This window comes from Salmo trutta, unplaced genomic scaffold, assembly GCF_901001165.1.
Source record: "Salmo trutta unplaced genomic scaffold, fSalTru1.1, whole genome shotgun sequence".
In the NCBI taxonomy this organism is placed as follows: Eukaryota; Metazoa; Chordata; class Actinopteri; order Salmoniformes; family Salmonidae; genus Salmo; species Salmo trutta.
Genome location: NW_021822604.1, coordinates 1 through 21645, shown reverse-complemented (window position 1 = coordinate 21645; position 21645 = coordinate 1). Strand labels below are relative to the sequence as shown.

The following is a 21645-nucleotide window of genomic DNA, read 5'->3' as shown; positions in this document are numbered from 1 at the left end:
CTGTTTTTTTTTGAACAACAAGTTAAGCTTTATTTTGATGTGTTGCACTTGTGATTTCATGAAAGTTTAATATTTATAGTAATTTAATTTGAATTTCGCGCTCTGCAATTTCACCGGATGGTGGCCAGGTGGGACGCTACTGTCCCACCTATCCCAAAGAAACAAGTTCTTATTTACAATGAAGGCCTACACCGGCCAAACCTGGACAACGCTGGGCCAATTGAATAGGCTACTGCAACTCATAGTTTGTAGTACTTTTCAGACAGGTGATCTATTATAAATTATAAACTGGGTGGTTTGAGCCCTGAATGCAGATTGACAAAAACGAATATTTTTACTGTTATAATTTAGTTGGTAACCAGTTTCTAATATCAATAATGCCCTTCTGGGGGTTTTGTGGTATATGGCCAATGCTAGAGTGACCCTATCCACAAGAAGGGCAGCAAAACAGACCTGTATCAATTTTGAGTGAGCGGTCTAAGATGCTGGAAAGAAGTAATTTATGAACAGATAGAGTAATATACTGGCCAAGAATACTCTTTTTATCCAAACTACAGTCTGGTTTTAGAAGACCCACTCCACTGACATCTCTGTTTTGACTGACTTCATCAGGAAATAAGTGGATCAGGAAATGTCTGTGGAATAGTTGACCAGGGACATGTCTGTTGTCATGGTAATGGTTGACCAGGGAAATGTCTGTGGAATGTTAATGGTTGACCAGGGAAATGTTCTGTTGTCATGGTAATGGTTGACCAGGAAATGTCTGTTGTCATGGTATGGTTGCCAGGGAAATGGCTGTTGTCGTGGTAACGGTTGACCAGGGAAATGTCTGTTGTCATGGTAATAGCTACCAGGGAAATGTCTGTGGAATGGTAATGGATACAATATACAAAGTTGATGAGCCTTGGTGATATAGACCGATTCCATTTCAGATGATATGGGACTCCCAATCACGACCCGTATGTGAGGCAGCCTGTTTATTGTGGTCTTAAATTACAAACGGTCATATAAATGACTTAATTATCTAGCGAATAAAACACCTCAATCCAGATTACATCTGAGGGCGCAAAATGATCCATTCACAAGTAGGCCTTTTCCTTGACATAATCAGGACAGGACAGGCATAAATAATCACCAGTGCTACAATAACAGATCACACACATTGTGGTTATCAGAAGACAAAATGTATCTCTGAGGCCTTAGTTGGCTTTTAAATATATCCTACATTCTATAACCATTCATCTGAAAAGGAAGAAAATGTAAATGATGATAAATCTCTTTGTCAAAAGAGTTATAACTCGGAATACCAGTTTATACATTATGTTTAACATCAAGATCAGGGGAGAGCGCGAACGCAGTCCACCACTACCAGAAATTATGCAATCGAGATTTCCACATTTGGGAAATTCGCAGGGGTCAGCACAGCCGGAGTGCAATGGCTGAGCCTCGCCCTGGGTGAACCGCCTTCTTGATCACGGTGTCTCCCTTGCCAGGTAAGTATGAGTTGTACACATTGGTAGAGGGGCACTCATTCCAGGACAAAGGTGTTTGTCTAACGGTTACCACTTCTACTACTGACAATACCACATCATATCGACCAGGGTCTAATAACGTTTACTAATACAGTTGCGGACAAAGCGGTGGAAAAGCGATGCACTTTGTTTATTATATTATATCGCTGTCTGACTATTTTTCCCATCATGCAACACGGTAGAAATGCTGAAATCACATTCGTGCTTACACAGCCAACCGAAAGACACCAACTATTTCTGGTGTTTTGTAGAGTTCCAGACATTGTAGGAATAGTTTCATCACATACGACCCCAGATATAAAGGAGAAACAGTCGCCTACTACTTCATCAACAACAACAAGACACAGTAGTAGCTACTAGGGATAGGGGGCGATATTTTGACTTCCGGATGAAAAGCATGCGCAAAGTAAACTGCATGCTACTCAGGCCCAGAAGCTAGGATTTGCATTGATAGATATGGATAGAAAACACTCTAAAGTTTCTAAAACTGTTAAAATAACGTCTGTGAGTAAAACCGAACTGAAATGGCAGGCGAAACGCCGAGGACAAACCATCCCCCTCCCCCCAAAAGAAATCCTCCTACCACTGATTTCAATGGCTGGCACTTTATAAAAGGGCGAAATCGTGCCCGATTGCAGTTCCTAGGACTTCCACTAGATGTCAACAGTCGTTAGAAAGAGTTGCAGGCTGTTTTTTTTTGAACAACAAGTTAAGCTTTATTTTGATGTGTTGCACTTGTGATTTCATGAAAGTTTAATATTTATAGTAATTTAATTTGAATTTCGCGCTCTGCAATTTCACCGGATGGTGGCCAGGTGGGACGCTACTGTCCCACCTATCCCAAAGAAACAAGTTCTTATTTACAATGAAGGCCTACACCGGCCAAACCTGGACAACGCTGGGCCAATTGAATAGGCTACTGCAACTCATAGTTTGTAGTACTTTTCAGACAGGTGATCTATTATAAATTATAAACTGGGTGGTTTGAGCCCTGAATGCAGATTGACAAAAACGAATATTTTTACTGTTATAATTTAGTTGGTAACCAGTTTCTAATATCAATAATGCCCTTCTGGGGGTTTGTGGTATATGGCCAATGCTAGAGTGACCCCTATCCACAAGAAGGGCAGCAAAACAGACCTGTATCAATTTTGAGTGAGCGGTCTAAGATGCTGGAAAAAGTAATTTATGAACAGATAGAGGAATATACTCGCAAGAATACTCTTTTATCCAAACTACAGTCTGGTTTTAGAAAGACCCACTCCACTGACATCTCTGTTTTGACTGACTTCATCAGGAAAATAGTGGATCAGGAAAATGTCTGTGGAATAGTTGACCAGGGAAATGTCTGTTGTCATGGTAATGGTTGACCAGGGAAATGTCTGTGGAATGTTAATGGTTGACCAGGGAAATGTCTGTTGTCATGGTAATGGTTGACCAGGGAAATGTCTGTTGTCATGGTAATGGTTGACCAGGGAAATGGCTGTTGTCGTGGTAACGGTTGACCAGGGAAATGTCTGTTGTCATGGTAATAGCTGACCAGGGAAATGTCTGTGGAATGGTAATGGATACAATATACAAAGTTGATGAGCCTTGGTGATATAGACCGATTCCATTTCAGATGATATGGGACTCCCAATCACGACCGTATGTGAGGCAGCCTGTTTATTGTGGTCTTAAATTACAAACGGTCATATAAATGACTTAATTATCTAGCGAATAAAACACCTCAATCCAGATTACATCTGAGGGCGCAAAATGATCCATTCACAAGTAGGCCTTTTCCTTGACATAATCAGGACATGACAGGCATAAATAATCACCAGTGCTACAATAACAGATCACACACATTGTGGTTATCAGAAGACAAAATGTATCTCTGAGGCCTTAGTTGGCTTTTAAATATATCCTACATTCTATAACCATTCATCTGAAAAGGAAGAAAATGTAAATGATGATAAATCTCTTTGTCAAAAGAGTTATAACTCGGAATACCAGTTTATACATTATTTTTAACATCAAGATCAGGGGAGAGCGCGAACGCAGTCCCCCACTACCAGAAATTATGCAATCGAGATTTCCACATTTGGGAAATTCGCAGGGGTCAGCACAGCCGGAGTGCAATGGCTGAGCCTCGCCCTGGGTGAACCGCCTTCTTGATCACGGTGTCTCCCTTGCCAGGTAAGTATGAGTTGTACACATTGGTAGAGGGGCACTCATTCCAGGACAAAGGTGTTTGTCTAACGGTTACCACTTCTACTACTGACAATACCACATCATATCGACCAGGGTCTAATAACGTTTACTAATACAGTTGCGGACAAAGCGGTGGAAAAGCGATGCACTTTGTTTTATTATATTATATCGCTGTCTGACTATTTTTCCCATCATGCAACACGGTAGAAATGCTGAAATCACATTCGTGCTTACACAGCCAACCGAAAGACACCAACTATTTCTGGTGTTTTGTAGAGTTCCAGACATTGTAGGAATAGTTTCATCACATACGACCCCAGATATAAAGGAGAAACAGTCGCCTACTACTTCATCAACAACAACAAGACACAGTAGTAGCTACTAGGGATAGGGGGCGATATTTTGACTTCCGGATGAAAAGCATGCGCAAAGTAAACTGCATGCTACTCAGGCCCAGAAGCTAGGATTTGCATTGATAGATATGGATAGAAAACACTCTAAAGTTTCTAAAACTGTTAAAATAACGTCTGTGAGTAAAACCGAACTGAAATGGCAGGCGAAACGCCGAGGACAAACCATCCCCCTCCCCCCAAAAGAAATCCTCCTACCACTGATTTCAATGGCTGGCACTTTTATAAAAGGGCGAAATCGTGCCCGATTGCAGTTCCTAGGACTTCCACTAGATGTCAACAGTCGTTAGAAAGAGTTGCAGGCTGTTTTTTTTTGAACAACAAGTTAAGCTTTATTTTGATGTGTTGCACTTGTGATTTCATGAAAGTTTAATATTTATAGTAATTTAATTTGAATTTCGCGCTCTGCAATTTCACCGGATGGTGGCCAGGTGGGACGCTACTGTCCCACCTATCCCAAAGAAACAAGTTCTTATTTACAATGAAGGCCTACACCGGCCAAACCTGGACAACGCTGGGCCAATTGAATAGGCTACTGCAACTCATAGTTTGTAGTACTTTTCAGACAGGTGATCTATTATAAATTATAAACTGGGTGGTTTGAGCCCTGAATGCAGATTGACAAAAACGAATATTTTTACTGTTATAATTTAGTTGGTAACCAGTTTCTAATATCAATAATGCCCTTCTGGGGGTTTGTGGTATATGGCCAATGCTAGAGTGACCCCTATCCACAAGAAGGGCAGCAAAACAGACCTGTATCAATTTTGAGTGAGCGGTCTAAGATGCTGGAAAAAGTAATTTATGAACAGATAGAGGAATATACTCGCAAGAATACTCTTTTATCCAAACTACAGTCTGGTTTTAGAAAGACCCACTCCACTGACATCTCTGTTTTGACTGACTTCATCAGGAAAATAGTGGATCAGGAAAATGTCTGTGGAATAGTTGACCAGGGAAATGTCTGTTGTCATGGTAATGGTTGACCAGGGAAATGTCTGTGGAATGTTAATGGTTGACCAGGGAAATGTCTGTTGTCATGGTAATGGTTGACCAGGGAAATGTCTGTTGTCATGGTAATGGTTGACCAGGGAAATGGCTGTTGTCGTGGTAACGGTTGACCAGGGAAATGTCTGTTGTCATGGTAATAGCTGACCAGGGAAATGTCTGTGGAATGGTAATGGATACAATATACAAAGTTGATGAGCCTTGGTGATATAGACCGATTCCATTTCAGATGATATGGGACTCCCAATCACGACCGTATGTGAGGCAGCCTGTTTATTGTGGTCTTAAATTACAAACGGTCATATAAATGACTTAATTATCTAGCGAATAAAACACCTCAATCCAGATTACATCTGAGGGCGCAAAATGATCCATTCACAAGTAGGCCTTTTCCTTGACATAATCAGGACATGACAGGCATAAATAATCACCAGTGCTACAATAACAGATCACACACATTGTGGTTATCAGAAGACAAAATGTATCTCTGAGGCCTTAGTTGGCTTTTAAATATATCCTACATTCTATAACCATTCATCTGAAAAGGAAGAAAATGTAAATGATGATAAATCTCTTTGTCAAAAGAGTTATAACTCGGAATACCAGTTTATACATTATTTTTAACATCAAGATCAGGGGAGAGCGCGAACGCAGTCCCCCACTACCAGAAATTATGCAATCGAGATTTCCACATTTGGGAAATTCGCAGGGGTCAGCACAGCCGGAGTGCAATGGCTGAGCCTCGCCCTGGGTGAACCGCCTTCTTGATCACGGTGTCTCCCTTGCCAGGTAAGTATGAGTTGTACACATTGGTAGAGGGGCACTCATTCCAGGACAAAGGTGTTTGTCTAACGGTTACCACTTCTACTACTGACAATACCACATCATATCGACCAGGGTCTAATAACGTTTACTAATACAGTTGCGGACAAAGCGGTGGAAAAGCGATGCACTTTGTTTTATTATATTATATCGCTGTCTGACTATTTTTCCCATCATGCAACACGGTAGAAATGCTGAAATCACATTCGTGCTTACACAGCCAACCGAAAGACACCAACTATTTCTGGTGTTTTGTAGAGTTCCAGACATTGTAGGAATAGTTTCATCACATACGACCCCAGATATAAAGGAGAAACAGTCGCCTACTACTTCATCAACAACAACAAGACACAGTAGTAGCTACTAGGGATAGGGGGCGATATTTTGACTTCCGGATGAAAAGCATGCGCAAAGTAAACTGCATGCTACTCAGGCCCAGAAGCTAGGATTTGCATTGATAGATATGGATAGAAAACACTCTAAAGTTTCTAAAACTGTTAAAATAACGTCTGTGAGTAAAACCGAACTGAAATGGCAGGCGAAACGCCGAGGACAAACCATCCCCCTCCCCCCAAAAGAAATCCTCCTACCACTGATTTCAATGGCTGGCACTTTTATAAAAGGGCGAAATCGTGCCCGATTGCAGTTCCTAGGACTTCCACTAGATGTCAACAGTCGTTAGAAAGAGTTGCAGGCTGTTTTTTTTTGAACAACAAGTTAAGCTTTATTTTGATGTGTTGCACTTGTGATTTCATGAAAGTTTAATATTTATAGTAATTTAATTTGAATTTCGCGCTCTGCAATTTCACCGGATGGTGGCCAGGTGGGACGCTACTGTCCCACCTATCCCAAAGAAACAAGTTCTTATTTACAATGAAGGCCTACACCGGCCAAACCTGGACAACGCTGGGCCAATTGAATAGGCTACTGCAACTCATAGTTTGTAGTACTTTTCAGACAGGTGATCTATTATAAATTATAAACTGGGTGGTTTGAGCCCTGAATGCAGATTGACAAAAACGAATATTTTTACTGTTATAATTTAGTTGGTAACCAGTTTCTAATATCAATAATGCCCTTCTGGGGGTTTGTGGTATATGGCCAATGCTAGAGTGACCCCTATCCACAAGAAGGGCAGCAAAACAGACCTGTATCAATTTTGAGTGAGCGGTCTAAGATGCTGGAAAAAGTAATTTATGAACAGATAGAGGAATATACTCGCAAGAATACTCTTTTATCCAAACTACAGTCTGGTTTTAGAAAGACCCACTCCACTGACATCTCTGTTTTGACTGACTTCATCAGGAAAATAGTGGATCAGGAAAATGTCTGTGGAATAGTTGACCAGGGAAATGTCTGTTGTCATGGTAATGGTTGACCAGGGAAATGTCTGTGGAATGTTAATGGTTGACCAGGGAAATGTCTGTTGTCATGGTAATGGTTGACCAGGGAAATGTCTGTTGTCATGGTAATGGTTGACCAGGGAAATGGCTGTTGTCGTGGTAACGGTTGACCAGGGAAATGTCTGTTGTCATGGTAATAGCTGACCAGGGAAATGTCTGTGGAATGGTAATGGATACAATATACAAAGTTGATGAGCCTTGGTGATATAGACCGATTCCATTTCAGATGATATGGGACTCCCAATCACGACCGTATGTGAGGCAGCCTGTTTATTGTGGTCTTAAATTACAAACGGTCATATAAATGACTTAATTATCTAGCGAATAAAACACCTCAATCCAGATTACATCTGAGGGCGCAAAATGATCCATTCACAAGTAGGCCTTTTCCTTGACATAATCAGGACATGACAGGCATAAATAATCACCAGTGCTACAATAACAGATCACACACATTGTGGTTATCAGAAGACAAAATGTATCTCTGAGGCCTTAGTTGGCTTTTAAATATATCCTACATTCTATAACCATTCATCTGAAAAGGAAGAAAATGTAAATGATGATAAATCTCTTTGTCAAAAGAGTTATAACTCGGAATACCAGTTTATACATTATTTTTAACATCAAGATCAGGGGAGAGCGCGAACGCAGTCCCCCACTACCAGAAATTATGCAATCGAGATTTCCACATTTGGGAAATTCGCAGGGGTCAGCACAGCCGGAGTGCAATGGCTGAGCCTCGCCCTGGGTGAACCGCCTTCTTGATCACGGTGTCTCCCTTGCCAGGTAAGTATGAGTTGTACACATTGGTAGAGGGGCACTCATTCCAGGACAAAGGTGTTTGTCTAACGGTTACCACTTCTACTACTGACAATACCACATCATATCGACCAGGGTCTAATAACGTTTACTAATACAGTTGCGGACAAAGCGGTGGAAAAGCGATGCACTTTGTTTTATTATATTATATCGCTGTCTGACTATTTTTCCCATCATGCAACACGGTAGAAATGCTGAAATCACATTCGTGCTTACACAGCCAACCGAAAGACACCAACTATTTCTGGTGTTTTGTAGAGTTCCAGACATTGTAGGAATAGTTTCATCACATACGACCCCAGATATAAAGGAGAAACAGTCGCCTACTACTTCATCAACAACAACAAGACACAGTAGTAGCTACTAGGGATAGGGGGCGATATTTTGACTTCCGGATGAAAAGCATGCGCAAAGTAAACTGCATGCTACTCAGGCCCAGAAGCTAGGATTTGCATTGATAGATATGGATAGAAAACACTCTAAAGTTTCTAAAACTGTTAAAATAACGTCTGTGAGTAAAACCGAACTGAAATGGCAGGCGAAACGCCGAGGACAAACCATCCCCCTCCCCCCAAAAGAAATCCTCCTACCACTGATTTCAATGGCTGGCACTTTTATAAAAGGGCGAAATCGTGCCCGATTGCAGTTCCTAGGACTTCCACTAGATGTCAACAGTCGTTAGAAAGAGTTGCAGGCTGTTTTTTTTTGAACAACAAGTTAAGCTTTATTTTGATGTGTTGCACTTGTGATTTCATGAAAGTTTAATATTTATAGTAATTTAATTTGAATTTCGCGCTCTGCAATTTCACCGGATGGTGGCCAGGTGGGACGCTACTGTCCCACCTATCCCAAAGAAACAAGTTCTTATTTACAATGAAGGCCTACACCGGCCAAACCTGGACAACGCTGGGCCAATTGAATAGGCTACTGCAACTCATAGTTTGTAGTACTTTTCAGACAGGTGATCTATTATAAATTATAAACTGGGTGGTTTGAGCCCTGAATGCAGATTGACAAAAACGAATATTTTTACTGTTATAATTTAGTTGGTAACCAGTTTCTAATATCAATAATGCCCTTCTGGGGGTTTGTGGTATATGGCCAATGCTAGAGTGACCCCTATCCACAAGAAGGGCAGCAAAACAGACCTGTATCAATTTTGAGTGAGCGGTCTAAGATGCTGGAAAAAGTAATTTATGAACAGATAGAGGAATATACTCGCAAGAATACTCTTTTATCCAAACTACAGTCTGGTTTTAGAAAGACCCACTCCACTGACATCTCTGTTTTGACTGACTTCATCAGGAAAATAGTGGATCAGGAAAATGTCTGTGGAATAGTTGACCAGGGAAATGTCTGTTGTCATGGTAATGGTTGACCAGGGAAATGTCTGTGGAATGTTAATGGTTGACCAGGGAAATGTCTGTTGTCATGGTAATGGTTGACCAGGGAAATGTCTGTTGTCATGGTAATGGTTGACCAGGGAAATGGCTGTTGTCGTGGTAACGGTTGACCAGGGAAATGTCTGTTGTCATGGTAATAGCTGACCAGGGAAATGTCTGTGGAATGGTAATGGATACAATATACAAAGTTGATGAGCCTTGGTGATATAGACCGATTCCATTTCAGATGATATGGGACTCCCAATCACGACCGTATGTGAGGCAGCCTGTTTATTGTGGTCTTAAATTACAAACGGTCATATAAATGACTTAATTATCTAGCGAATAAAACACCTCAATCCAGATTACATCTGAGGGCGCAAAATGATCCATTCACAAGTAGGCCTTTTCCTTGACATAATCAGGACATGACAGGCATAAATAATCACCAGTGCTACAATAACAGATCACACACATTGTGGTTATCAGAAGACAAAATGTATCTCTGAGGCCTTAGTTGGCTTTTAAATATATCCTACATTCTATAACCATTCATCTGAAAAGGAAGAAAATGTAAATGATGATAAATCTCTTTGTCAAAAGAGTTATAACTCGGAATACCAGTTTATACATTATTTTTAACATCAAGATCAGGGGAGAGCGCGAACGCAGTCCCCCACTACCAGAAATTATGCAATCGAGATTTCCACATTTGGGAAATTCGCAGGGGTCAGCACAGCCGGAGTGCAATGGCTGAGCCTCGCCCTGGGTGAACCGCCTTCTTGATCACGGTGTCTCCCTTGCCAGGTAAGTATGAGTTGTACACATTGGTAGAGGGGCACTCATTCCAGGACAAAGGTGTTTGTCTAACGGTTACCACTTCTACTACTGACAATACCACATCATATCGACCAGGGTCTAATAACGTTTACTAATACAGTTGCGGACAAAGCGGTGGAAAAGCGATGCACTTTGTTTTATTATATTATATCGCTGTCTGACTATTTTTCCCATCATGCAACACGGTAGAAATGCTGAAATCACATTCGTGCTTACACAGCCAACCGAAAGACACCAACTATTTCTGGTGTTTTGTAGAGTTCCAGACATTGTAGGAATAGTTTCATCACATACGACCCCAGATATAAAGGAGAAACAGTCGCCTACTACTTCATCAACAACAACAAGACACAGTAGTAGCTACTAGGGATAGGGGGCGATATTTTGACTTCCGGATGAAAAGCATGCGCAAAGTAAACTGCATGCTACTCAGGCCCAGAAGCTAGGATTTGCATTGATAGATATGGATAGAAAACACTCTAAAGTTTCTAAAACTGTTAAAATAACGTCTGTGAGTAAAACCGAACTGAAATGGCAGGCGAAACGCCGAGGACAAACCATCCCCCTCCCCCCAAAAGAAATCCTCCTACCACTGATTTCAATGGCTGGCACTTTTATAAAAGGGCGAAATCGTGCCCGATTGCAGTTCCTAGGACTTCCACTAGATGTCAACAGTCGTTAGAAAGAGTTGCAGGCTGTTTTTTTTTGAACAACAAGTTAAGCTTTATTTTGATGTGTTGCACTTGTGATTTCATGAAAGTTTAATATTTATAGTAATTTAATTTGAATTTCGCGCTCTGCAATTTCACCGGATGGTGGCCAGGTGGGACGCTACTGTCCCACCTATCCCAAAGAAACAAGTTCTTATTTACAATGAAGGCCTACACCGGCCAAACCTGGACAACGCTGGGCCAATTGAATAGGCTACTGCAACTCATAGTTTGTAGTACTTTTCAGACAGGTGATCTATTATAAATTATAAACTGGGTGGTTTGAGCCCTGAATGCAGATTGACAAAAACGAATATTTTTACTGTTATAATTTAGTTGGTAACCAGTTTCTAATATCAATAATGCCCTTCTGGGGGTTTGTGGTATATGGCCAATGCTAGAGTGACCCCTATCCACAAGAAGGGCAGCAAAACAGACCTGTATCAATTTTGAGTGAGCGGTCTAAGATGCTGGAAAAAGTAATTTATGAACAGATAGAGGAATATACTCGCAAGAATACTCTTTTATCCAAACTACAGTCTGGTTTTAGAAAGACCCACTCCACTGACATCTCTGTTTTGACTGACTTCATCAGGAAAATAGTGGATCAGGAAAATGTCTGTGGAATAGTTGACCAGGGAAATGTCTGTTGTCATGGTAATGGTTGACCAGGGAAATGTCTGTGGAATGTTAATGGTTGACCAGGGAAATGTCTGTTGTCATGGTAATGGTTGACCAGGGAAATGTCTGTTGTCATGGTAATGGTTGACCAGGGAAATGGCTGTTGTCGTGGTAACGGTTGACCAGGGAAATGTCTGTTGTCATGGTAATAGCTGACCAGGGAAATGTCTGTGGAATGGTAATGGATACAATATACAAAGTTGATGAGCCTTGGTGATATAGACCGATTCCATTTCAGATGATATGGGACTCCCAATCACGACCGTATGTGAGGCAGCCTGTTTATTGTGGTCTTAAATTACAAACGGTCATATAAATGACTTAATTATCTAGCGAATAAAACACCTCAATCCAGATTACATCTGAGGGCGCAAAATGATCCATTCACAAGTAGGCCTTTTCCTTGACATAATCAGGACATGACAGGCATAAATAATCACCAGTGCTACAATAACAGATCACACACATTGTGGTTATCAGAAGACAAAATGTATCTCTGAGGCCTTAGTTGGCTTTAAAATATATCCTACATTCTATAACCATTCATCTGAAAAGGAAGAAAATGTAAATGATGATAAATCTCTTTGTCAAAAGAGTTATAACTCGGAATACCAGTTTATACATTATTTTTAACATCAAGATCAGGGGAGAGCGCGAACGCAGTCCCCCACTACCAGAAATTATGCAATCGAGATTTCCACATTTGGGAAATTCGCAGGGGTCAGCACAGCCGGAGTGCAATGGCTGAGCCTCGCCCTGGGTGAACCGCCTTCTTGATCACGGTGTCTCCCTTGCCAGGTAAGTATGAGTTGTACACATTGGTAGAGGGGCACTCATTCCAGGACAAAGGTGTTTGTCTAACGGTTACCACTTCTACTACTGACAATACCACATCATATCGACCAGGGTCTAATAACGTTTACTAATACAGTTGCGGACAAAGCGGTGGAAAAGCGATGCACTTTGTTTTATTATATTATATCGCTGTCTGACTATTTTTCCCATCATGCAACACGGTAGAAATGCTGAAATCACATTCGTGCTTACACAGCCAACCGAAAGACACCAACTATTTCTGGTGTTTTGTAGAGTTCCAGACATTGTAGGAATAGTTTCATCACATACGACCCCAGATATAAAGGAGAAACAGTCGCCTACTACTTCATCAACAACAACAAGACACAGTAGTAGCTACTAGGGATAGGGGGCGATATTTTGACTTCCGGATGAAAAGCATGCGCAAAGTAAACTGCATGCTACTCAGGCCCAGAAGCTAGGATTTGCATTGATAGATATGGATAGAAAACACTCTAAAGTTTCTAAAACTGTTAAAATAACGTCTGTGAGTAAAACCGAACTGAAATGGCAGGCGAAACGCCGAGGACAAACCATCCCCCTCCCCCCAAAAGAAATCCTCCTACCACTGATTTCAATGGCTGGCACTTTTATAAAAGGGCGAAATCGTGCCCGATTGCAGTTCCTAGGACTTCCACTAGATGTCAACAGTCGTTAGAAAGAGTTGCAGGCTGTTTTTTTTTGAACAACAAGTTAAGCTTTATTTTGATGTGTTGCACTTGTGATTTCATGAAAGTTTAATATTTATAGTAATTTAATTTGAATTTCGCGCTCTGCAATTTCACCGGATGGTGGCCAGGTGGGACGCTACTGTCCCACCTATCCCAAAGAAACAAGTTCTTATTTACAATGAAGGCCTACACCGGCCAAACCTGGACAACGCTGGGCCAATTGAATAGGCTACTGCAACTCATAGTTTGTAGTACTTTTCAGACAGGTGATCTATTATAAATTATAAACTGGGTGGTTTGAGCCCTGAATGCAGATTGACAAAAACGAATATTTTTACTGTTATAATTTAGTTGGTAACCAGTTTCTAATATCAATAATGCCCTTCTGGGGGTTTGTGGTATATGGCCAATGCTAGAGTGACCCCTATCCACAAGAAGGGCAGCAAAACAGACCTGTATCAATTTTGAGTGAGCGGTCTAAGATGCTGGAAAAAGTAATTTATGAACAGATAGAGGAATATACTCGCAAGAATACTCTTTTATCCAAACTACAGTCTGGTTTTAGAAAGACCCACTCCACTGACATCTCTGTTTTGACTGACTTCATCAGGAAATAGTGGATCAGGAAAATGTCTGTGGAATAGTTGACCAGGGAAATGTCTGTTGTCATGGTAATGGTTGACCAGGGAAATGTCTGTGGAATGTTAATGGTTGACCAGGGAAATGTCTGTTGTCATGGTAATGGTTGACCAGGGAAATGTCTGTTGTCATGGTAATGGTTGACCAGGGAAATGGCTGTTGTCGTGGTAACGGTTGACCAGGGAAATGTCTGTTGTCATGGTAATAGCTGACCAGGGAAATGTCTGTGGAATGGTAATGGATACAATATACAAAGTTGATGAGCCTTGGTGATATAGACCGATTCCATTTCAGATGATATGGGACTCCCAATCACGACCGTATGTGAGGCAGCCTGTTTATTGTGGTCTTAAATTACAAACGGTCATATAAATGACTTAATTATCTAGCGAATAAAACACCTCAATCCAGATTACATCTGAGGGCGCAAAATGATCCATTCACAAGTAGGCCTTTTCCTTGACATAATCAGGACATGACAGGCATAAATAATCACCAGTGCTACAATAACAGATCACACACATTGTGGTTATCAGAAGACAAAATGTATCTCTGAGGCCTTAGTTGGCTTTTAAATATATCCTACATTCTATAACCATTCATCTGAAAAGGAAGAAAATGTAAATGATGATAAATCTCTTTGTCAAAAGAGTTATAACTCGGAATACCAGTTTATACATTATTTTTAACATCAAGATCAGGGGAGAGCGCGAACGCAGTCCCCCACTACCAGAAATTATGCAATCGAGATTTCCACATTTGGGAAATTCGCAGGGGTCAGCACAGCCGGAGTGCAATGGCTGAGCCTCGCCCTGGGTGAACCGCCTTCTTGATCACGGTGTCTCCCTTGCCAGGTAAGTATGAGTTGTACACATTGGTAGAGGGGCACTCATTCCAGGACAAAGGTGTTTGTCTAACGGTTACCACTTCTACTACTGACAATACCACATCATATCGACCAGGGTCTAATAACGTTTACTAATACAGTTGCGGACAAAGCGGTGGAAAAGCGATGCACTTTGTTTTATTATATTATATCGCTGTCTGACTATTTTTCCCATCATGCAACACGGTAGAAATGCTGAAATCACATTCGTGCTTACACAGCCAACCGAAAGACACCAACTATTTCTGGTGTTTTGTAGAGTTCCAGACATTGTAGGAATAGTTTCATCACATACGACCCCAGATATAAAGGAGAAACAGTCGCCTACTACTTCATCAACAACAACAAGACACAGTAGTAGCTACTAGGGATAGGGGGCGATATTTTGACTTCCGGATGAAAAGCATGCGCAAAGTAAACTGCATGCTACTCAGGCCCAGAAGCTAGGATTTGCATTGATAGATATGGATAGAAAACACTCTAAAGTTTCTAAAACTGTTAAAATAACGTCTGTGAGTAAAACCGAACTGAAATGGCAGGCGAAACGCCGAGGACAAACCATCCCCCTCCCCCCAAAAGAAATCCTCCTACCACTGATTTCAATGGCTGGCACTTTTATAAAAGGGCGAAATCGTGCCCGATTGCAGTTCCTAGGACTTCCACTAGATGTCAACAGTCGTTAGAAAGAGTTGCAGGCTGTTTTTTTTTGAACAACAAGTTAAGCTTTATTTTGATGTGTTGCACTTGTGATTTCATGAAAGTTTAATATTTATAGTAATTTAATTTGAATTTCGCGCTCTGCAATTTCACCGGATGGTGGCCAGGTGGGACGCTACTGTCCCACCTATCCCAAAGAAACAAGTTCTTATTTACAATGAAGGCCTACACCGGCCAAACCTGGACAACGCTGGGCCAATTGAATAGGCTACTGCAACTCATAGTTTGTAGTACTTTTCAGACAGGTGATCTATTATAAATTATAAACTGGGTGGTTTGAGCCCTGAATGCAGATTGACAAAAACGAATATTTTTACTGTTATAATTTAGTTGGTAACCAGTTTCTAATATCAATAATGCCCTTCTGGGGGTTTGTGGTATATGGCCAATGCTAGAGTGACCCCTATCCACAAGAAGGGCAGCAAAACAGACCTGTATCAATTTTGAGTGAGCGGTCTAAGATGCTGGAAAAAGTAATTTATGAACAGATAGAGGAATATACTGGCAAGAATACTCTTTTATCCAAACTACAGTCTGGTTTTAGAAAGACCCACTCCACTGACATCTCTGTTTTGACTGACTTCATCAGGATAAAGTGGATCAGGAAAATGTCTGTGGAATAGTTGACCAGGGAAATGTCTGTTGTCATGGTAATGGTTGACCAGGGAAATGTCTGTGGAATGTTAATGGTTGACCAGGCAAATGTCTGTTGTCATGGTAATGGTTGACCAGGGAAATGTCTGTTGTCATGGTAATGGTTGACCAGGGAAATGGCTGTTGTCGTGGTAACGGTTGACCAGGGAAATGTCTGTTGTCATGGTAATAGCTGACCAGGGAAATGTCTGTGGAATGGTAATGGATACAATATACAAAGTTGATGAGCCTTGGTGATATAGACCGATTCCATTTCAGATGATATGGGACTCCCAATCACGACCGTATGTGAGGCAGCCTGTTTATTGTGGTCTTAAGTTACAAACGGTCATATAAATGACTTAATTATCTAGCGAATAAAACACCTCAATCCAGATTACATCTGAGGGCGCAAAATGATCCATTCACAAGTAGGCCTTTTCCTTGACATAATCAGGACATGACAGGCATAAATAATCACCAGTGCTACAATAACAGATCACACACATTGTGGTTATCAGAAGACAAAATGTATCTCTGAGGCCTTAGTTGGCTTTTAAATATATCCTACATTCTATAACCATTCATCTGATAAGGAAGAAAATGTAAATGATGATAAATCTCTTTGTCAAAAGAGTTATAACTCGGAATACCAGTTTATACATTATTTTTAACATCAAGATCAGGGGAGAGCGCGAACGCAGTCCCCCACTACCAGAAATTATGCAATCGAGATTTCCACATTTGGGAAATTCGCAGGGGTCAGCACAGCCGGAGTGCAATGGCTGAGCCTCGCCCTGGGTGAACCGCCTTCTTGATCACGGTGTCTCCCTTGCCAGGTAAGTATGAGTTGTACACATTGGTAGAGGGGCACTCATTCCAGGACAAAGGTGTTTGTCTAACGGTTACCACTTCTACTACTGACAATACCACATCATATCGACCAGGGTCTAATAACGTTTACTAATACAGTTGCGGACAAAGCGGTGGAAAAGCGATGCACTTTGTTTTATTATATTATATCGCTGTCTGACTATTTTTCCCATCATGCAACACGGTAGAAATGCTGAAATCACATTCGTGCTTACACAGCCAACCGAAAGACACCAACTATTTCTGGTGTTTTGTAGAGTTCCAGACATTGTAGGAATAGTTTCATCACATACGACCCCAGATATAAAGGAGAAACAGTCGCCTACTACTTCATCAACAACAACAAGACACAGTAGTAGCTACTAGGGATAGGGGGCGATATTTTGACTTCCGGATGAAAAGCATGCGCAAAGTAAACTGCATGCTACTCAGGCCCAGAAGCTAGGATTTGCATTGATAGATATGGATAGAAAACACTCTAAAGTTTCTAAAACTGTTAAAATAACGTCTGTGAGTAAAACCGAACTGAAATGGCAGGCGAAACGCCGAGGACAAACCATCCCCCTCCCCCCAAAAGAAATCCTCCTACCACTGATTTCAATGGCTGGCACTTTTATAAAAGGGCGAAATCGTGCCCGATTGCAGTTCCTAGGACTTCCACTAGATGTCAACAGTCGTTAGAAAGAGTTGCAGGCTGTTTTTTTTTTGAACAACAAGTTAAGCTTTATTTTGATGTGTTGCACTTGTGATTTCATGAAAGTTTAATATTTATAGTAATTTAATTTGAATTTCGCGCTCTGCAATTTCACCGGATGGTGGCCAGGTGGGACGCTACTGTCCCACCTATCCCAAAGAAACAAGTTCTTATTTACAATGAAGGCCTACACCGGCCAAACCTGGACAACGCTGGGCCAATTGAATAGGCTACTGCAACTCATAGTTTGTAGTACTTTTCAGACAGGTGATCTATTATAAATTATAAACTGGGTGGTTTGAGCCCTGAATGCAGATTGACAAAAACGAATATTTTTACTGTTCTAATTTAGTTGGTAACCAGTTTCTAATATCAATAATGCCCTTCTGGGGGTTTGTGGTATATGGCCAATGCTAGAGTGACCCCTATCCACAAGAAGGGCAGCAAAACAGACCTGTATCAATTTTGAGTGAGCGGTCTAAGATGCTGGAAAAAGTAATTTATGAACAGATAGAGGAATATACTGGCAAGAATACTCTTTTATCCAAACTACAGTCTGGTTTTAGAAAGACCCACTCCACTGACATCTCTGTTTTGACTGACTTCATCAGGAAATAAGTGGATCAGGAAAATGTCTGTGGAATAGTTGACCAGGGAAATGTCTGTTGTCATGGTAATGGTTGACCAGGGAAATGTCTGTGGAATGTTAATGGTTGACCAGGGAAATGTCTGTTGTCATGGTAATGGTTGACCAGGGAAATGTCTGTTGTCATGGTAATGGTTGACCAGGGAAATGGCTGTTGTCGTGGTAACGGTTGACCAGGGAAATGTCTGTTGTCATGGTAATAGCTGACCAGGGAAATGTCTGTGGAATGGTAATGGATACAATATACAAAGTTGATGAGCCTTGGTGATATAGACCGATTCCATTTCAGATGATATGGGACTCCCAATCACGACCGTATGTGAGGCAGCCTGTTTATTGTGGTCTTAAATTACAAACGGTCATATAAATGACTTAATTATCTAGCGAATAAAACACCTCAATCCAGATTACATCTGAGGGCGCAAAATGATCCATTCACAAGTAGGCCTTTTCCTTGACATAATCAGGACATGACAGGCATAAATAATCACCAGTGCTACAATAACAGATCACACACATTGTGGTTATCAGAAGACAAAATGTATCTCTGAGGCCTTAGTTGGCTTTTAAATATATCCTACATTCTATAACCATTCATCTGAAAAGGAAGAAAATGTAAATGATGATAAATCTCTTTGTCAAAGAGTTACTACTTGGTATACTAGTTTATACATTATTTTTAACATCAAGATCAGGGGAGAGCGCGAACGCAGTCCCCCACTACCAGAAATTATGCAATCGAGATTTCCACATTTGGGAAATTCGCAGGGGTCAGCACAGCCGGAGTGCAATGGCTGAGCCTCGCCCTGGGTGAACCGCCTTCTTGATCACGGTGTCTCCCTTGCCAGGTAAGTATGAGTTGTACACAGTTGGTAGAGGGGCACTCATTCCAGGACAAAGGTGTTTGTCTAACGGTTACCACTTCTACTACTGACAATACCACATCATATCGACCAGGGTCTAATAACGTTTACTAATACAGTTGCGGACAAAGCGGTGGAAAAGCGATGCACTTTGTTTTATTATATTATATCGCTGTCTGACTATTTTTCCCATCATGCAACACGGTAGAAATGCTGAAATCACATTCGTGCTTACACAGCCAACCGAAAGACACCAACTATTTCTGGTGTTTTGTAGCGTTCCAGACATTGTAGGAATAGTTTCATCACATACGACCCCAGATATAAAGGAGAAACAGTCGCCTACTACTTCATCAACAACAACAAGACACAGTAGTAGCTACTAGGGATAGGGGGCGATATTTTGACTTCCGGATGAAAAGCATGCGCAAAGTAAACTGCATGCTACTCAGGCCCAGAAGCTAGGATATGCATTGATAGATATGGATAGAAAACACTCTAAAGTTTCTAAAACTGTTAAAATAACGTCTGTGAGTAAAACAGAACTGAAATGGCAGGCGAAACGCCGAGGACAAACCATCCCCCTCCCCCCAAAAGAAATCCTCCTACCACTGATTTCAATGGCTGGCACTTTTATAAAAGGGCGAAATCGTGCCCGATTGCAGTTCCTAGGACTTCCACTAGATGTCAACAGTCGTTAGAAAGAGTTGCAGGCTGTTTTTTTTTTAACAACAAGTTAAGCTTTATTTTGATGTGTTGCACTTGTGATTTCATGAAAGTTTAATATTTATAGTAATTTAATTTGAATTTCGCGCTCTGCAATTTCACCGGATGGTGGCCAGGTGGGACGCTACTGTCCCACCTATCCCAAAGAAACAGTTCTTATTTACAATGAAGGCCTACACCGGCCAAACCTGGACAACGCTGGGCCAATTGAATAGGCTACTGCAACTCATAGTTTGTAGTACTTTTCAGACAGGTGATCTATTATAAATTATAAACTGGGTGGTTTGAGCCCTGAATGCAGATTGACAAAAACGAATATTTTTACTGTTCTAATTTAGTTGGTAACCAGTTTCTAATATCAATAATGCCCTTCTGGGGGTTTTGTGGTATATGGCCAATGCTTAGAGTGACCCCTATCCACAAGAAGGGCAGCAAAACAGACCTGTATCAATTTTGAGTGAGCGGTCTAAGATGCTGGAAAAAGTAATTTATGAACAGGATTGAGGAATATACTGGCAAGAATACTATTTTATCCAAAAGTACAGTCTGGTTTTTAGAAAGACCCCACTCCACTGACATCTCTGTTTTGACTGACTTCATCAGGAATAGTGGATCAGGAAAATGTCTGTGGAATAGTTGACCAGGGAAATGTCTGTTGGTCATGGTAATGGTTGACCAGGGAAAGTTCTGTGGATGTTAATTGTTGACCAGGGAAATGTCTGTTGTCATGGTAATGGTTGACCAGGAAAGGTCTGTTGTCATGGTAATGGTTGACGGGAAATGGCTGTTGTCGTGGTAACGGTTGTACCAGGGGAAAATTGTCTGTTGTCATGGTAATAGCTGACCAGGGAAATGTCTGTGGAATGGTAATGGATACAATATACAACGTTGATGAGCCTGGTGATATGAGACCGATTCCATTTCAGATGATATGGACTCCCAATCACGACCGTATGTGAGGCAGGCCTGTTTATTGTGTGTCTTAAATTACAAACGGTCATATAAATGACTTAATTATCTAGCGAATTAAAACACCTCAATCCAGATTACATTTGATGGCGCAAAATGATCCATTCACAAGTAGGCCTTTTCCTTGACATAATCAGGACATGACAGGCATAAATAATCACCAGTGCTACAATAACAGATCACACACATTGTGGTTATCAGAAGACAAAATGTATCTCTGAGGCCTTAGTTGGCTTTTAAATATATCCTACATTCTATAACCATTCATCTGAAAAGGAAGAAAATGTAAATGATGATAAATCTCTTTGTCAAAAGAGTTATAACTCGGAATACCAGTTTATACATTATTTTTAACATCAAGATCAGGGGAGAGCGCGAACGCAGTCCCCCACTACCAGAAATTATGCAATCGAGATTTCCACATTTGGGAAATTCGCAGGGGTCAGCACAGCCGGAGTGCAATGGCTGAGCCTCGCCCTGGGTGAACCACCTTCTTGATCACGGTGTCTCCCTTGCCAGGTAAGTATGAGTTGTACACATTGGTAGAGGGGCACTCATTCCAGGACAAAGGTGTTTGTCTAACGGTTACCACTTCTACTACTGACAATACCACATCATATCGACCAGGGTCTAATAAACGTTTTACTAATACAGTTGCGGACAAAGCGGT

General features: G+C 41.2%; 10 non-coding genes across 10 annotated transcripts; all 10 read right to left on the bottom strand.

Moving 5' to 3' along the window:
* Positions 1-1337: 1337 nt before the first annotated feature.
* On the bottom strand, positions 1338-1501 carry LOC115182925 (U1 spliceosomal RNA). Its single transcript, XR_003873911.1, has one exon. It is a non-coding gene; the product is annotated as a U1 spliceosomal RNA (small nuclear RNA).
* Positions 1502-3557: 2056 nt separating this feature from the next.
* LOC115182923 (U1 spliceosomal RNA) lies at positions 3558-3721 on the bottom strand. Its single transcript, XR_003873909.1, has one exon. It is a non-coding gene; the product is annotated as a U1 spliceosomal RNA (small nuclear RNA).
* A 2058-nt stretch (positions 3722-5779) lies between these two features.
* On the bottom strand, positions 5780-5943 carry LOC115182922 (U1 spliceosomal RNA). Its single transcript, XR_003873908.1, has one exon. It is a non-coding gene; the product is annotated as a U1 spliceosomal RNA (small nuclear RNA).
* Positions 5944-8001: 2058 nt separating this feature from the next.
* On the bottom strand, positions 8002-8165 carry LOC115182921 (U1 spliceosomal RNA). The gene has a single exon (XR_003873907.1). It is a non-coding gene; the product is annotated as a U1 spliceosomal RNA (small nuclear RNA).
* Positions 8166-10223: 2058 nt separating this feature from the next.
* On the bottom strand, positions 10224-10387 carry LOC115182929 (U1 spliceosomal RNA). Its single transcript, XR_003873915.1, has one exon. It is a non-coding gene; the product is annotated as a U1 spliceosomal RNA (small nuclear RNA).
* Positions 10388-12445: 2058 nt separating this feature from the next.
* Positions 12446-12609, bottom strand: LOC115182928 (U1 spliceosomal RNA). Its single transcript, XR_003873914.1, has one exon. It is a non-coding gene; the product is annotated as a U1 spliceosomal RNA (small nuclear RNA).
* Positions 12610-14666: 2057 nt separating this feature from the next.
* Positions 14667-14830, bottom strand: LOC115182927 (U1 spliceosomal RNA). The gene has a single exon (XR_003873913.1). It is a non-coding gene; the product is annotated as a U1 spliceosomal RNA (small nuclear RNA).
* A 2057-nt stretch (positions 14831-16887) lies between these two features.
* LOC115182926 (U1 spliceosomal RNA) lies at positions 16888-17051 on the bottom strand. Its single transcript, XR_003873912.1, has one exon. It is a non-coding gene; the product is annotated as a U1 spliceosomal RNA (small nuclear RNA).
* A 2058-nt stretch (positions 17052-19109) lies between these two features.
* Positions 19110-19273, bottom strand: LOC115182920 (U1 spliceosomal RNA). Its single transcript, XR_003873906.1, has one exon. It is a non-coding gene; the product is annotated as a U1 spliceosomal RNA (small nuclear RNA).
* A 2065-nt stretch (positions 19274-21338) lies between these two features.
* On the bottom strand, positions 21339-21502 carry LOC115182924 (U1 spliceosomal RNA). Its single transcript, XR_003873910.1, has one exon. It is a non-coding gene; the product is annotated as a U1 spliceosomal RNA (small nuclear RNA).
* Positions 21503-21645: the final 143 nt, after the last annotated feature.